The 19,294-nt window shown below is 42.0% G+C and overlaps 1 pseudogene; it reads right to left on the reverse strand.

Annotated features, from left to right (window-relative positions):
* The window catches only part of LOC115193011 (protein crumbs homolog 1-like), a 38,052-nt pseudogene extending 19,745 nt beyond the window's left edge, over nucleotides 1–18,307 (reverse strand).
* Nucleotides 18,308–19,294: the final 987 nt, after the last annotated feature.

The following is a 19,294-nucleotide window of genomic DNA, read 5'->3' on the forward strand; positions in this document are numbered from 1 at the left end:
TGAAGCTGGAAACGGCAGATTCTTTATTGAATATCTACATCGGCGTACAGAGGCCCATTATCAGCAACCATCACTCCTGTGTTCCAATGGCACGTTGTGTTAGCTAATCCAAGTTTATCATTTTAAAATCTTTATTGAGCATTAGAAAACCATTTTGCAATTATGTTATCACAGCTGAACTGTTGTGCTGATTAAAGAAGCAAAAAAATGGACTTGTTTAGACTAGTTTAGTATCTGCAGCATCAGCATTTGTGGGTTTGATTACAGGCTCAAAATGGCCAGAAACAAAGACCTTTCTTCTGAAACTCGTCAGTCTATTCTTGTTCTGAGAAATTAAAGCTATTCCATGCGAGAAATTGCCAAGAAACTGAAGATCTGGTACAACGCTGTGTACTACTCCTTTCACAGAACAGCGCAAACTGTCTCTAACCAGAATAGAAAGAGGAGTGGGAGGCCCCGGCGCACAACTGAGCAAGAGGACAAATACATTAGTGTCTAGTTTGAGAAACAGAAGTCCTCAACCGGCAGCTTCATTAAATAGTACCCGTAAAACACCAGTCTCAACGTCAACAGTGAAGAGGCGACTTCGGGATGCTGGCCTTCTAGGCAGAGTTCCTCTGTCCAGTGTCTGTGTTCTTTTGCCCATCTTAATCTTTTCTTTTTATTGGCCAGTCTGAGATAGGGCTTTTTCATTGCAACTCTGCCTAGAAGGCCAGCATCCCAGAGTCGCCTCTTCACTGTTGACGTTGAGTCTGGTGTTTTGCGAGCCCACCTGGGCAAGAAAAACCTCTCGAGCCAGCTAGGGCATGGAAGCCCGACGAGTTAACTGAGGCACCCCCGGTACCATTGATCCGGAACCCGGACCCAACATCACCAACAAAAAACAAGGTCTCCGTGATGCGTCCAATTTTGGTGTCAGCATACTGTGAGGATCGACGCTGGAGACATTTAATAAATACCGGACATGAAACAGGACAGGAACAGCGTCTGGGCAGGGGACAAAATAACGACATCAATGCTGACACAGGGATGGAACAGAGGAAACAGACCGATAAAGGGCAGACAATCAAATCATGATGGAGTTTAGGTGGATCCAATGAGGCACAGGTGCCCGTAACGAAGGGGACAGGTATGTGCAATGATAGGCAGTCTGGCGCCCTTGAGCGCCAGAGAGAAAAAGCAGGAGCAGGCGTGGCCCCTCTAGTCTTGTCAAGTAAGCCTACCCACTGGGCACAGATGTCAGTTCAATATCTGGTTTTTATTTACATTTGGTTGAGTTGTCAACGAACGTGAAATCAACGTAAAAGTTCGGTGAAAAAAATATGAAATTCCCTTGCGTTGATTACTTTTTCAAATCCAATCAGTTTTCCACGTCGTTTTAACGTCATCACATAAAAAACATTTTATGACGTGCATTGATTCAACCTGTTTATGCTCAGTGGGACATTGCAGTTTACATTTAATTGAGAAGGTTTTTGTGGAAAGTCTTTTTGTCTACCTACAAGATGCTAGTTATCATTAGCATCGCTAACTGGCTACATACGGATTGAGGTGACTTTACTTTCATTAATCTGATGACTGTTATTTATCTAATGAACTTAACTATGTTTAATAGTTACCCAATTAAATGAATCATGTAACAATGAACTCATTAGGATTCGGGGCACCAAGAGAGCGGTTGTTTAAAGAGTTACCATCTCCCGAATTAAACTCTAAAGGTTCTTACCTATCACATCCATTAAACAGTCAACGTATTAATCATAACCTCTTATCATTTCATCATTCTGAACAGTCATAACCTCCTTGCATCTGCAAAACCCCCAGCCTTAATTATGATTCAGTACTACACAAATCCGTTAATTTTATTTATTTACCAGCTAACTAAATGATAACACAGGATAACATACACACTTAATACATTAGGAAAAGGTTCCTAGCAGACTGACACACCATATGGCGGCTTGTTACACAACGACATGGAGAGATAGAGAGAGAAAAATACACTTATCGTTGATACATTTTAGAAACTATTCTCACAGTAATCATATACTTTGCCGCCCGTTTGGAGTAAGAAATCATGAATGTATTGACGTTGAAATGCCTTAATTCGCTGTGGGTCTCTGTGAGAACCAACCCTCCTTAGGAAGGGTGATGGACCTTTCAGCGGCACACTTGTAAGGCTCTGACTGTCTGAAAGGGGTCCAGACCTGTCTCATCTACTGTTGTTCACTCTGGACGATGCTCCTTTGAAGATAGGCTAGCCAGCCCTATCGATGGTTCCCATTGGGTGATGAGAGTAGCGTACTACAGTGATTTGAGAAGAGTAGTAGAATAGGATGGTGTGAAGGGTAGTAGAATGGTCCCAATTAAATTCACTTTTCTAGATACTTTTTTATGACAGCTAATCAGCTGTACCAGTGACTGTCTGAGAGGGGAGTTTTCTCCATGTTGTGTTGTTATTCAGAGTTCAAACCACTTTACACAAGCAGCTGCAGCCTGGCGATGTTCTGGTCTAAATGTTAATTTCTTTACCCATCCTTTTATGCACTCTGTTCGAAAGGGACAGTTTCGTCAGGCTGACATGCACTCTGACCTCACTTGGGGCGTGGCTACTTACTCTGCAAAGTTTATTGGAGACAAATTCTCTCTCATGGCTCCTAAAATCAGATTCCTATCTTAAATTTTCAGATTTTATATACAACGGTAAGGATTGAGACTTCGTAAATGTAGTGTATATACTTTAAGTTAACCTGTTATGGATAGGGGGCAGTATTTTCACGGCCGGATAAAAAACGTACCCGATTTAATCTGATTATTACTCCTGCCCAGAAACTAGAATATGCATATAATTATTTGCTTTGGATAGAAAACACTCCAAAGTTTCTAAAACTGTTTGAATGGTGTCTGTGAGTATAACAGAACTCATTTGGCAGGCCAAAACCTGAGAAGATTCCAAACAGGAAGTACCCTGTCTGACCATTTCTTGGCCTTCTTGAATATCTCTATCCAAAACAGGGGATCTCTGCTGTTACGTGACACTTCCTACGGCTCCCATGGGCTCTCAGAAGGTGGCAAAAAGCTGAATCGTGGCTTTGCAGGCCCTGGCTGAAAAACATTAGCGCGTTTGGATAGTGGCCAGTCAGAGTACTATGAGACTGAGGCTCGTGCACGAGGGGACACCATGTTTTTATTTTCTCTCTCTTTGAACGAAAACAACCACTCCCGGTCGGAATATTATCGCTTTTTTACGAGAAAAATTGCATACAAATTTATTTTAAACAGCGGTTGACATGCTTCGAAGTACGGTAATGGAATATTTAGAATTGTTTTGTCACGAAACGCGTCGGGCGCGTAACCCTTCGTCACCCTTGGATAGTGTCTTGAACGCACGAACAAAACGCCGCTATTTGGATATAACTATGGATTATTTTGAACCAAACCAACATTTGTTATTGAAGTAGCAGTCCTGGGAGTGCATTCTGACGAAGAACACCAAATGTAATCAAACTTTTCTAATAGTAAATCGGAGTTTGGTGAGAATCAAACTTGGTGGGTGTCAAAATAGCTAGCTGTGATGGCTGGGCTATCTACTCAGAATATTGCGAAATGTGCTTTCACCGAAAAGCTATTTTAAAATCGGACACCTCGATGCACAAAGGAGTTCTGTATCTATAATTCTTAAAATAATTGTTATGTTTTTGTGAACGTTTATCGTGAGTAATTTAGTAAATTCACCGGAAGTGTTCGGTGGGTATGCTAGTTCTGAACGTCACATGCTAATGTAAAAAGCTGTTTTTTGATATAAATATGAACTTGATTGAACAAAACATGCATGTATTGTATAACATAATGTCCTAGGTGTGTCATCTGATGAAGATCATCAAAGGTTAGTGCTGCATTTTAGCTGTGGTTTTGTTTTTTGTGACATTATATGCTAGCTTGAAAAATGGGTGTCTGATTATTTCTGGCTGGGTACTCTGCTGACATAATCTAATGTTTTGCTTTCGCTGTAAAGCCTTTTTGAAATCGGACAGTGTGGTTAGATAAAGGAGAGTCTTGTCTTTAAAATGCTGTAAAATAGTCATATGTTTGAAAAATTGAAGTTTTTGTATTTTTGAGAAATTTGTAATTCGCGCCACGCCTATCATTGGATATTGGAGCAGGTGTTCCGCTAGCGGAACGTCTAGATGTAAGAGTTAAAGTATTTCCTATATAACACTTTTAAAATAGCATCCCATATGACATTATTATTCTTTAGATCACCTCTGACCATTTCCCATGTTCTAATGTTTGAAATATTGTTCCAGTTTTCGCTTTTGAACGTGTTAAAGTTTCAGCGGGGAAAGTCTCTGGAGACAAAGCACATTCCTTTGTGGATTTTGGAGAGGGAGATCTAGATCTCCTCTCCTTTAATTTACAACAGGGTGTGAACTGTCAACCCCCCAGCAGCTCCCCCCCTCTGTAGAGAGGGTCTGGTTACTGCCATCCATTGCCAAGCTGTTCTGACCCATTCGGATTCTCACAGGACAGTCATGACAAGACAGAGGGGAAATTATGCTGGTAATTAATTGGCAGATATTGTGTTACGTTTGACTTTTTAAGCCAATAGTGGTTTACCAGGGGTGGGATAATGTCAGTGTGGCTTTGATTGGATTGTAGCCGGGAGCTTTATGTTCATGACAGTTTGTGATGGAACAACTGGCAGTGTCAACGTTGATTAAGTAAAAGGATTAAGTAAAAGTAAAGTAAAATGTCCATGTCTAGTTTTCAATTCCATTTGATTTCAGATAAAGAATAGTATAGGTTCTGAAACCATAAGCATCTATTCTTAGTATAAGAATATGTTAGTGGTAAAATACAGTACCATAGCTTCTATTCAGGCCAATAGACCCATTCAATCGTATATACAGTAGCAACCACATAGCAACAAAAGTTACTAGACTAAGATATTTTCTCAATCCAGTTTACGACAACACACAGAAAAGATGGGAAGCTTAAAACACGATGATGATCAACAATAATCACTTAATTCCATTTACTTCAATGAGATTGTATAGCAATGCCATTACAAGCATGCATTGTCATTGAAACAAATAGTCACATACATAAAGCACAAAGAACAACATATAACCATACCTGCATTTAGCAATAGAATGCTCGAAATCCATACTTCCATTTTCAGCATTGCGTTGGTTTACGAGTTTCCCACCAATAATTGAATGCACGCCTAGATGTCAACTACCACTGTGTGTTCAATCTCATTGTGACCATAGGTCATCAGGGTATCCGGCAGTCCCTGTCCTCGTCTTTAGCCACGCACAACTAAACACAGTGCTGAGTCCTACTGCAGGCAGGAGTCTGGGAAAGCCAGATCCTCAGGATTAAGACTAATGCATTAGTGCTATTTTACAGAGTGAGCACTGGTGACTGCTAGGGAGTCAATTATAGAACAGTGTTGGGAGACGCAGCCACTACTCTTACCTGCTGAGCCTTACGGGCAGATCACAGGCTTGTGTAAGCAGCAGGGTGACTAGAATATTCCTCTTTTGTAAAAGAAGAGTGTGAATGGGTGAAAACTGTAAATAAACCCAAGCTACAACCATACACATGCTTGGTACCTGTCACAAAGTTATCAAACTGAGAGCTGATCATTGACTCTTGGGCGTGCCCTAAATAATAGGCTGGACCAATATCCATATCCATACTTATGGTTTTCACATTTTAAATGAGCATGCCCTAATTTGTTATGGGAGTGCATAGAATCATCAAGCACCCCAGCAATTTGAACCTTGGACAAGTTTTGACAGTTCTCAATAATCATTCATAATGTTTCTATGGGACATTACCTGTGGTTCCTGGTTGGTAGCTGCATATGAATCCTGCAGCGTGCTGTGGGTCGTAGTGGTCTGGAAGCAGAGGCTCTGAACCATAGAGGCTATGCCAGGACAGCTCTATACACCAGCCTCCATAGAGACAAGGGCTGCTACTGCACTCACTCACATCCACCTCACACTGACGACCCTTGAACCCTGAACAGGACACAGACAGAGTATAAAGCATATAGAGGGGATAGACAACACACACACATGTACACATGCAGGCCCGCAAGGAGGGATGCACACACACACACCTCTGTATTTATAAAGATATAAAATACATTTCCAACATTGTGAGACCTCTTGCTCTCTCTCTCTCTCTCTCTCTCTCTCTCTCTCTCTCTCAATACCCTCCCCCTCTCTCTCTCTCCTACCCCTTCTTGCTCATCCTCTTCTTCCCTCTTCTCTCTCCATCCCAGATAGCACATTTGGTTCATTGGAAGTTGTGGAAACCTGTGTTTTTGGTTTCAGATTGGTTCCGGGAGCGCAGATTCCTGATCGGCAAAACAGGCTGTAATTTCAGCCTGTTTTTTCAAACAGCTCAAACACTAAAAGGGCATTATCATCATTTTCAAGATATTATTCCAACCTCATAGTGTGGAAATATACTGAACAAAAATGTAAATGCAACATGCAACAATTTCAAAGATTTTACCGAGTTACAGTTCATATAAGGAAATCAGTCAATTAAACTAAATTTCTAATCTATGGATTTCACATGACTGGGAATACAGATATGCATCTGTTGGTCACTGATACCTTAAAAAAAGGTAGGGAGTGGATCAGAAAACCAGTCAGTATCTGGTGTGACCACCATTTGCGTCATGAAGCGCAAGAAATCTCCTTCGCATAAAGGCTGTTAATTGTGGCGTGTGGAATGTTGCCTCACTCCTCTTCAATGCCTGTGCAAAGTTCCTGGATATTGGCGGGAACTGGAACACGCTGTCATACACATCAATCCATAGCATCCCAAACATGGTCAATGGGTGACATGTTTGGTGAGTATGCAGGCCATGGAAGAAGTGGCACATTTTCAGCTTCCGGGAATTGTGTACAGATCCTTGCGACCTGGGGCTGTGCATTATAAAAGCTGAAACATGAGGTGATGTCGGTGGATGAATGGCATGACAATGGGCCTCGGGATCTCATCACGGTATCTCTGTGTATTCAAATTGCCATAGATAAAATGCAATTGTGTTCATTGTCCATACCTTATGCCTGCCCATACCATAACCCCAACGCCACAATGGAGCACTCCGTTCACAATCTTGACATAACTTGTTAGGGCTAGGGTCCCTTTTTCAGAATTTCTGCCTGATTGACATGCCCAAAATTAACTACCTGTTTCTCAGGCCCAGGATATGCATATAATTGGTAGCATTGGATAGAAAACACTTTTAAGTTTCTACAACTGTTAAAACAATGTCTGAGACTATAACAGAATTCATATGGCAGGCGAAAATCCAACCAGAATTCTTTTGGGAGATCCCAGGCTCTTATTATGTAAACCTATTGTTTCTATGCATGTCCGTCACCCAGATTGCAATTCCTATGGCTTCCACTAGATGTCAACAGTCTTTATTCAAGATTTCAGGCTCCTATTTTGAAAAACGAACCAGTATTTGGAGTTTTTGTAAGGTTACCACCTGAGGCAAATCAGTCTTTCGGCGCGCGCTTACGAATTTGCCTTCCCTATTGAACATACTAATTTCCGTGTGAAATATTATAGTTTATTTATCATTTTAGAGTACCCGAGGATTAAATAGAAACATCATTTGACTTGTTTGGATGAAGTTTAGCGGCAGCTTTTTGGACTCATTTGTCTGCATGTTAAACGAGTGGATTACTGAAATCAATGGCACCAACTAAACTTTTTGGGATATAAAGAAGTATTTGGGATCGCAAACAGAGGAAGATCTTCAAAGGTAAGTGATTTATTTTATCGCTATTTGTGATTTTGTGAAGCCTGTACTGGTTGAAAAATTTGTTGATGTGGGGCACCGTCCTCAGACAATCGCATGGTATGCTTTTGCCGTAAAGCATTTTTGAAATCTGACAACGCAGTTAGATTAACAAGAAGTTAAGCTTTTAAATGATATGACACTTGTATGTTCATGAATGTTTAATAATACAAATATGTATTTGAATTGCGCTCCCTCCAATTTCACCAGATGTTGGCTAGCCCAAACCGCTCGCCCACACCAGACCATACACGTGGTCTGTGGTTGTGAGGCTGCTTGGACACACTGCCAAATTCTCTAAAACGATGTTGGAGACGGCAATAGCTCTGGTGAACATTCCTCCAGTCAGCATGCCAATTGTACCCAGCCTTAAAAACTTCAGACATCTGTGGCATTGTGTTGTGACAAAACTGACTGGCCTTTTATTGTCCCCAGCACAAGGTGCAAATGTGTAATGATCATGCTGTTTAATCAGCTTCTTGATATGCCACAGTATGGATTATCTTGGAAAGGAGAAATGTTCACTAACTATTTAGAGAAATAAGCTTTTTGTGCGTATGTAACATTTCTGGGATCTTTTATTTCAGCTCATGAAACATTTGACCAACACTTTACATGTTGCATTTATGTTTTTGTTCATTGCATATATAAAACACAGGAAATCATGTTTTTGACTGCAGTGGTCCTTTAAATAACATTCTTAGAATGTTTTCTGAATGTTACTAGTGCTACATTTGTAACAAAGTGGGCATTTACGAGTTTCCCACTAGTAATTACCAGTTGAAGGGCCATTCAAATATATGTAACCCAGTCTTATGTGGAAAACATAGAGAATGATAGAGATATCATCTTTATGTATGTCCCATTGATTCAGAGGGGTTTGGTTAAATTCAGAAGACACATTTCAGTTGAATGCATTAGGTTGTACTGACATTAGGTTGTACTGACTTGGTACCACCCTTTCCCATGATGTTGTTTGTGAGCGCATGGACAGCACCATTGAGGCCATCTCCATTTTTAAGTAGTCCATTTTTTCTCCTACTACTTCTATGAGTTGGGAAACATACTAAAAGGGTGTATACTGCCAGCTAGAGTGTGTTGTTGGAACAGGTATAAAGCCAAGGTTGGATATTTACTGCCACCTACAGTTATGGAATGTTTGCTCACGAGTATAATCCATTGGCTGATTTCTCCTGATGACCCGGAGGAAATCATGTAATCCTTCCTTCACCCATAGGAAGGCCTACCCAGTTGACTACTTTAAAATGGTGGAAGACCTCAATGGCAATGCCAATGCTAAAATAGGTTTTATTAATCTAGAGTCATCTATCTAACTCTATGGTGGTAAATTCCCACTCCCCACTTGGTCACGAACGCAGCATGTTTTCTTGTGGTTTATATAGAACGTTGTTCTGCGAACGAATGTATGTTTTAAGTAAAATTCTTAGAACATGTTCTAAAGGTTACATTTTATTTTTTATGGATAGCTTTCTCAATATATTGAGAACATAAATGGATATGTTTTTAAATAACACTCTAAGAATATTCTATGAAAGTTGCTAATGTTTTTGTGGTTTTCATGGAAAGTTGTCTTCATGTTCTGAGAACAGAATTTAGAGCTTATTGACATTCCCAGAATATTGCCAAGAGCTGACATAAAAGAGAACCATACATTCAATCAATCAATCAATCAATCAAATGTATTTATAAAGCCCTTCTTATATCAGCTGATGTCACAAAGTGCTGTACAGAAACCCAGCCTAAAACCCCAAACAGCAAGCAATGCAAAACCAAGCAACTATCCTGCACTATTTCCAGGAAGTTGTGGGAAGCTTGAATGCAAAATAACCATAGGACAACCACGCTCTCACCAAGTTCTTAGAATGAGATCCCTGTCTTTCCCTCACTCCACCTTACTCTCATACCTTCTTAGGGGACGTCTAGAGAGGGGCTGCAGGTGCCATTTCAAGAACAAATTACATGCCCACAGTGCTTTCTGTTCTGTAACTGTGTGACTGTACTGTACCTGGCCAGCAGTCACATGTATAGTTCCCCTCGTCCTCCAGACAGGTGGCGCTGTTGACACAGAGCTGGGGATTGCATGGAGGGAGAGGAGTTTCACAGTGTCGCCCAGTGAAGGTGGTCTGAGAGCAGTCCCAGCTGTACCTGAACGATAACAATTTTTAGTTACAGATCTTTCAGTTTCAGTGCTAATTACTTTTCCAATAAAAAGTGAAGCTATGCAAGCAAGCATTATGCAGGCGTTTCTTGTTTTACTCCACAAAAAAATACAAATCTCTCTCTCTCTCACACACACAGACTTCTTATTCATTAACTCCTACAGGACACAGAGCCCCATTTTGGCATGGCTGGTCTTAGCACTCTTCAATTTCGATTTCACAGTGGTCTCCCTGGAAACTGGACATGCAGGTGCACTAGAAGCTGTTAACGTAGTCATGACAACTCCCACCATTGAGGCAGGGCTGTGATTGACACTCGTTAATCTGGACCTCACAGGTGGCATCTGGAACATCAAACATCCAATATGGCCGACAGAGTCAGTCACAGGGCTCTGGTCGTATAATACACACTGGCCAAACCATCTGGACAGGTCAGTTTAGGGAAACATGAAGGGGAATATCAACATGCACCTGTGGAGATAATACTCAGTGTGAAATGCTTTCATGTTGACTGGCTTACTGATCATTATATACTGATATTAGAGGCTCTGTTTCCTTTACTCGTGTTGTTGTTACTGTTTGTTTCTGTGTCAGCTTTGACATAAGCCCCCCTGCGTGGCTTTCATCTGTGTTCTACTATGTAATTCTGAATCCAAGATCAATCATACTGTAAACCAGAACACAGGCTGATGGACTACATAGAAAAATATTTCTAAGTGTGTATTTAATCTTTCCTAAGATTCTCTAAAGAGCTAGGATTACCCGTAGATTATCTTTAATGAGAAAATCTCTATTTCTATAACTGGATGTTATCGTGCATGGAAAGGCTATAGATATCCTGATTTCATGTTTTTGTATTTCTATATGTATGGGCTATAGCATAGAAGAGGCTATAGAACAGAGGGTGAGATTTGAGGACTAGTGTACATAACTCAAATTGCCACTAGATGGCATCTGTTTTACTCATTGGGTCAGTGGTGAGCAATCTTCATCCTGTGACCGGGAACACACATGATACAACTTATCAAAGTAATAATTAAAAACAAGTTTATTAAGAGATGTGTTACTGCTTGGCTGGAGCAAAAGCCTGCACTCACATACAGGACCTCTGCAGGTAAGATTGGCCACCCCTTGATCTAAACCATTTAAGGGGGTTTGCCACCTAAATTCACATATCACATGCCTGTTTCAAAACATTTTCTCCCATTTGGTAACTACTGAACAAAGCCCTGAAGGAGCTGTCTCTTCTCATCTTACCTGTAAACCCTGGGCTGCAGAGACAGTCGTACCTGCCCACCCTGTCTATACAGGTGGCTCCGTTCCTGCAGGGCTGTGACACACACTCGTTCACCTCTGTCTGGCAGCGCATACCCTGGAACCCAGGCACGCAGAAACACGAGTAGCCATCACCACGGCTATGACAGATGGCCTGGCTGTAGCAGGGGTTGGGGAACACTGGTCCGTTACCGGTACCTCTGACCTCACCTTCAGGCGAGACGCACCTGGGGACAGGAAATATAGTTTTGATTGATTGTCTGACTGATGTGTTTCTGTTAGCATAGGAGTGGGACGCTCCAGATCTGGAGGGCCGAGGGTTTTCTGGCTTTTGTTCTGTCCGTGCACTAACATTTCTGATTCAACTAATATTGATTGATCCCCAGGGGGAAATTGAAATGTCACAGCAGACTTTTCTGGTATATATTATTTTAATAGGTCTTTCATACATTCTCTTTCTCTTTTTTACATTCTCGTACCAATATGTCAGTACTCAGTACCACCAGAAAATTGTATTGATATTGAAAAGGGTAAGTGTTTAGTGAGGGTGAACTAAAAGACATCCATATTTTATTCTCTTAACAGTGTGTTACAATGAGTCATGCTTTGCATTGTCCCACACAACCATTGTGTCCTATAATAGCCTATGACACAAAAGGCTCTCTTTCCACCTGTGAAAAAAAGTATCCTACCATTATCCATTCCAGTACAAGGACGTTTGCAAACTTAAGAGCCTCACAAAGCATCACAGCATGCCTCCATGGCAACCAATTCCACAGTTCCATTTCTGCATTGCCTCTATTGCCATAGCGACCGCAGGCAAACAGAAGTCACTCATTTGAGGCATTTATCACTCCATTCATTCGAAGCACAGCCTCATAGCTACTGTGGGTCTACTTAATCACACAGCACAGCAGAGCTTAATGACACACCACCTGGCCTGCCAGTCAAGTCACAGTTATGTTTTTCCTCTTTTCATTTGTTTGGCTGTAAACATGTTGCCTCCAATACTAATTAGTGGATTAATCCATTCATTTGTTTTTTCAAAACACATCTTAGAGGGAGGGAGGAATGAACAGCATGGCTCCTCCTAATGCCCAGCTTACAGGAATATAGAACTTGCACTCAGATGAGCTGGCACCATGCATACTGTAGATCGGGGATGGCCAACCCTTCTCCTGGAGAAATAATGTTACCTCAGGTGTGTTTTGAGTAGGGCTGGAACAAAAGCCTCTACACCCAGTAGGTCTCCAGGAGGATGAGGATTGGCTACCCCTGCTGTAGATGCTATAGCACCCATGTCATTTACTAAACAAACAAAAGCTTTCTATGGGAGCGGAAGGTTAGTAAACATGCATGCACCACCCATCCCGGGCACATTGCAGATGTACTATCTCGATTAAGTAAGCTAAATTAAGCTACTTTTTAAGCTCTGACTCTGCTACAGATTCTTTTACATTTAGGAAAACATTAGTAAATGCACATACAAATTAATCTTCTTCTCTGCCTAAGCAAGTTCTGTCTGACTCTGGCATAACTGAGAAAAATGGGATGTGTTGCTTTTAATCATTTTATCTTGGCAGACTTTTTATTTGAGAGAAATGGTGGTTTATCTGACCCTGGTCAGTCAATCGATTGCTTTCTACCAACCTCTAGCTCAGGGGTTTCCAAACTTTTTCACTCGGGGGCCCTCCTTCTAGCATTGGGGAACATCCCGCGCGTACACACGCACCATGTCTATTTCTATGGGCACAAGCACTGTTCATGACAAACTGTTCACACCTCATGTTGGTGGAGAGAATTTTGCAGGTTTAAAGCTTATTACCTGCAATTCTACACATTTTGTCATGGGGTGAAAGAACATTTTGCAGTTTTTAAAGAAAATTGTCTTGCAGTTGTATGTATTTTGCCATGTCTAATGTGCATTCATGCGATATTTGAGTGACTAAAAAGTTACAATATATATGGGCTAAAAAACCTAAATAAAAAAATGTGGGTTTGAAAGGTGGTCCATATACTCCCCCTTCACAAAGGTTGTGACCCTTGTGACCTATTTCTAAACTTTCTTACCTAGCTAAAATTGTAGAATCCTTGATTAATTCTCAGCTAAGATCTTTCTTAACTTTGAAATGTATTCTAAACATACATCAGTCTGGTTTTAGACCAGATCATAACACTATCTCTGTTGCATCCCTAGCTACAGTATAAATTATGTTGTTAACTGTATGGATAAAAGGCAACATTGTGCTGCCCTCTTCATTGACCTGTCAAAAGCCTTCGATACTGTTAATCACTCACTGCTAATTCAGACGCTTTCCTCAAATGCCCTAGACCAGGCTGCATGTAACTGGTAAAACAAATACTTGACAGATAGAACTCAATGTGTAACTACTGATGGTGTTAGATCAGGTTTTCTGGACATAAGAAAAGGTGTCCCACAGGGGTCGATTCTGGGTCCTGTACTATTTACATTAACAATATTGACTTGTCTGTAAAAAAATGTAACCTCCCAGGGTCCACACAAAACATTACATAATACAGAACATTAATAGACAAGAACAGCTCAAGGACAGAACTACATGAATGATACCCCCACATTTTTTGTTTTGCATTTTATTAGGATCCCCATTAGCTGTTGGCGAAAGCAGCAGCTACTCTTCCCAGGGTCCACACAAAACATTACATAATACAGAACATTAATAGACAATAATAGCTCAAGGACAGAACTACATGAATTTAAAAAACGCACACATAGCCTTCTTATTAATACATATCCACAAAATATATTGGTCAAATAGGGGAGAGGTGTTGTGCTGTGAGGTGTTGCTTTATCTGTTTGTTTGTTTTTAACTAGGTTTGCTACTCATTTGAGCAATATGAACTGGAAGGGAGTTCCAATAAATAATGACTATATAATACTAAACGCTTTCTTGAATTCGTTATGGATTTGGGGACTGTGAAAATACCCCTGGTGGCATGTCTGGTGGGGTAAGTCCGTGTGTCAGAACTGTGTGTAAGTTGACTATGCAACAATTTGTAATTTTCAACACATGAATGTTTCTTATAAAAATAAGTAATGCATTCAATCTCTCCTCAACTCGTATCCAAGAGAGACTGGCATGCATAGTATTTATATTATCCCTCTGATTACAATGGAGAGCAAGATGTGCTGCTCTGTTCTGGGCCAGCTGTAGCTTAACTAGGTCTTTTTTTGCAGTTCTTGACCACATTTATACTGAACAAAAATATAAAAGTAACATGTAAAGTGTTGGTTCCATGTTTCATGAGCTGAAAAAAATAAAGATCCCAGAAATTTTCCATACTCACTAAAAGCTTATTTCTCTCAAATTTGGGGCACAAATGTAATTACATCCCTGATCGTGAACACTTCTCCCTTGCCAAAAGAATCCATCCACCTGATAGGTGTGGCATATCAAGAAGTTGATTAAATAGCATGATCATTACACAGGTGCACCTTGTGCTGGGGACAATTAAAGGCCAGTCACAAAACAATGCCACACAATGTCTCAAGTTGAGGGAGAGTGCAATTGGCATACTGACTGCAGGAATGTCCACCAGAGCTGTTGCCAGAGAATTTAATGTTCATTTGTCCACCATAAGGCGCCTCCAACGTTGTTTCAGAGAATTTGGCATTACGTCCAACAGGCCTCACAACCACAGACCACATGTAACCATGCCAGCTCAGGACGTCCCCTGGGGAGCTTCTTCACCTGCAAAATCATCCGAAACCAGCCAAACAGACAGCTGATGAAACTGAAGAGTATTTCAGTCTGTAATGAAGCCCTTTTGTGGGGAAAAAACCTCAGTCAATTCTGATTGGCTGGGCCTGGCTCACCAGTTGGCCCACCCATGGCTGCACAACTGCCCAGTCATGTGAAATCCATAGATTAGGGCCTAAAGACATTATTTCAATTTGCTTATATGAACTGTAACTCAGTAAAATTGTTGAATGTTGCTTTTATAGTTTTGTTCAGTATAGATACTGACTGTTAGCACTTGGTGGATAAGGCTCGATCTGACCGGGCTCTATCTGAATGCAGGTAAAGCTAAATTTACAGTATATTGTTCTCTCGAGCTCATAAAAATAATCCCTGCTTACAAATACAGTGCATTCAGAAAGTATTCAGACCCCTTGACATTTTCCACATTTTGTTACGTTACAGCCTTATTCTAAAATGGATTGAATTAAATGTTTTCCTCAGCAATCTACACAAAATACCCCACAATGGCAAGGTGAAAACAGGATTACATTTTTTTAGAAAATGTATTAAACATGAGACTTGAAATTGAGCTCAGGTCCATCCTGTTTCCATTGATCATCCTTGAGATGTTTCTACAACATGATTGGAGTCCACCTGTGGTAAATTCAACTGATTGGACATGATTTGGAAAGTCCCAAAGTTGACAGTAAATGTCAGGGCAAAAACCAAGCCATGAGGTCGAAGGAATTATCTGTAGCGCTCCGAGACAGGATTGTGTCAAGGCACAGATGTGGGAAAGGGTACCAAAACATTTCTGCAGCATTGAAAGTCCCCAAAAACACAGTGTCCTCCATCATTCTTAAATGGAAGAAGTTTTAAATCACCAAGACTCTTCCAAGAGCTGGCCGCTCAGCCAAACTGCACAATCAGGGGAGAAGGGCCTTGGTCAGGGAGGTGACAAAGAACCCGATGGTCACTCTGATAGAGCTCTAGAGTTCCACTGTAGAGATGGAGAACCTTCCAGTAGCACAACCATCTTTGCAGTACTCCACCAATCATGCCTTTATGGTAGAGTAGCGAGACGGAAGCCCCTCCTCGGGTAAAAGGCACGACAGCCCACTTGGAGTTTGCCAAAAGTCAACTAAAGACTCTCAGACCATGAGAAACAAGATTCTCTGTTCTGATGAAACCAAGATTGAACTCCAAGCGTCATGTCTGGAGGAAACCTTCCCTATGGTGAAGCATGGTGGTGGTGGCATCATGCTGTGGGGATGCTTTTCAGCAGCAGGAACTGGGAGACTTGTCAGGATTGAGGGAAAGATGAACAGAGTAAAGAACAGAGAGATCCTTGACGAAAACCTGCTCCAAAGGGCTCAGGACCTCAGACTGGGGCTAAGGTTCACCTTCCAACAGGATTACGACCCTAGCACACAGCCAAGACAATGCAGGAGTGCCAAGCTTGTAGCGTCACAGCTAAGAAGACTCGAGACTGTAATCGCTGCCAAAGGTGCCTCCAAACTAACCCTCAAGTTACCAAAGTAACCCTCACCCTAATGCTCCCAATACCTCAGATACCCTCAGTTGATACCATGCCATAGGACACGCACCAACGGGAGTTGATATCACAGAGAGGCATCTCCCCAAACATGTCAACCCAAACTTACCATAACACCCCCAGCAGAATCAATTGGACCAGATCACCAGCAGTGGCATGCCATGTAATGAGTTGAATGCATATGAAGGGACCCACAGCATTTAACACACAGGGTGTGAAGTGCACACCTGTTTTAATTTTAGTACATTCCAGTGGGCCATTCTCAAAGATGGATATGACACTAAACGATGAATAGACTGTCATGTTGTGGGTGTGCACTGCATGACACTTGTTTGAAGGTTTTGGGATTTAGAGTTTTTTTAGGCATATGCTGGTGGCAACGTTAATTATAGGACGACTTGGGACACATGATCCACGACAGACAGCACATCTCAGTGTCATAGGCCTACCATAGGCTATAGCCTATTTTTCTATCTGTAAACACTGATACATCCCGACAAAATACACCATATGAGTGGCCTAATGTAATTTTCTGGACATTGCAAACTGTCAAATAAACCCATAACTGATCCAAATGGTTGTAAAATCAGGGCTTTATTTCAGCATGAAAAGTGAAAGGACGTTTGAGCGGTTATTCAAATTAGCCTACATCACTGCAGTTGGACAATATTTGTGTACTAACAATAATACATTCCTCAATGCACTGTGTTGTAGCCTAGGATGTAGTATTTTCTAAAATCGTACACTACCGTTCAAAAGTTTGGGGTCACTTAGAAATGTCCTTGTTTTTGAAAGAAAAGCAAATGTTTTGTCCATTAAAATAACATCAAAATTATCATAAATACAGTGTAGACATTGTTAATGTTGTAAATGACTAATGTAGCTGGAAATGGCATATTTTTTATGGAATATCCACATAGGTGTACAGAGGCCCATTATCACCAACCATCACTCCTGTGTTCCAATGGCACGTTGTGTTAGCTAATCCAAGTCTATCATTTTAAAGTCTTTATTGATCATTAGAAAACCATTTTGCAATCATGTTAGCACAGCTGAAAACTGTTGTCCTGATTAAAGAAGCAAAAAAAATGGCCTTGTTTAGAGCATCAGCATTTGTGGGTTCGATTACACGCTCAAAATGGCCAGAAACAAAGACCTTTCTTCTGAAACTCGTCAGTCTATTTTTGTTCTGAGAAATGAAGGCTCTTCCATGTGAGAAATTGCCAAGAAACTGAAGATCTGGTACAACGCTGTGTACTACTCCCTTCACAGAACAGCGCAAACTGTCTCTAACCAGAATAGAAAGAGGAGAGGGAGGCCCCGGTGCACAAATGAGCAAGTTGAATTCGGATCAATTTGATGTTATATTTTAATGTAGAAAAAAATGTGCTTTTCATTCATAAACAAGGACATTTCTAAATGACCCCAAACTTTTGAACAGTAGTGTGTGTATGTATGTATGTCCCCGTCATGTTCATGACGGGGACATATTTCTAAAAACTATTTCTTATTCCTGCACCTGTCTCCTATCATTATACAACGTGACAGAATAATCAGCGAGAAAGGACAAGTTGGCGACGATTGTAGGGAGAGTCCAGCATCAAGAGGACTGTCTCTATAGACTCGGCAGCGCCATGGACAGCGTACTGGCAACCATCCTGCGTTTGGAGGGGAATGTGCAGTCCCTCCAGTCTCCAGATTCCGGCACCAGCCCCCACACCACCACTACCTGCCTCATCTGAGCCCGTCCGCGGAATACCCCTGTCCCTCCCGGAGCGCTTTGACGGTGTGCCAGTGAGATGCAAGGGATTCTTTCTGCAGTGCGACCTGTACCTCAAACGCTAAGCCGAGGCTGTCTCCGGGAGAGACAGGGTAGCCACTGTCATCTCGGCACTGACTGGACGGGCCCTGGATTGGGGTGCGCGGTCTGGGAAATGGGCGGACCCGAGGTCAAGTCCTACGAGCTCTTCACCCTCCTCTTCCGCTCGGTGTTTGGTCATCCTGTGGAGGGCCGAGGGGGGTGAGCGCCTACTCCGACTACGCCAGGGATCTAGGCCCGTCTCGGAGTTTGCCCTGGAGTTCTGGACCATCGCGGCCTCAACCGGATGGAACGAGTCGGCTTTGGTCACTGTTTTCCGCAGCGGACTGCGGGAGGATGTACAGATGGAGTTAGCCTGCCATGATGACAACCTGTCACTTGACCAGCTCATCAGCATGGCAATCTGGGTGGACAACCTGCTGCGGTCCCGACAAAGACCTGCGCGGAATCCGGAGCCCATGGCTACACCTGCTCCGTGGTCAGAACCGATGTCGGTGGGCTCTGCACGTTTGCCAGAGGCAGTGGGCAGGAGATGGAGGAATCTGGGCCTCTGCTCCTATTGTGGAGTAAAGGGTCATTTCTCCCCGACCTGCCCTCTATCCACTAATAGGACGAGGAGGTGACAAGCCTGGGAATTCCCCTGCTCCAACCCAGGGAGGATGCAATATCTACTCTCCTTTTCTGTCAACTCAACCAGTGTGTTTTCCCATTAAATGCCATGAATATCCTAGCTGCTCACTCCCGTTAGCTCTGATTGATTTCTGGAGCTGCCGGGACTGGCCACTGCTTACGCATTCCTTTGGTTCCCCTACAGTCACCCATTCCGGTTCGAGCCCTGGATAAGGCTCGTACATCACATCACTGTTTCCCCTTTTTCTGCTGACCCATGACACTCAATTAGAACAG

Source organism: Salmo trutta, chromosome 4 (genome assembly GCF_901001165.1).
Source record: "Salmo trutta chromosome 4, fSalTru1.1, whole genome shotgun sequence".
In the NCBI taxonomy this organism is placed as follows: Eukaryota; Metazoa; Chordata; class Actinopteri; order Salmoniformes; family Salmonidae; genus Salmo; species Salmo trutta.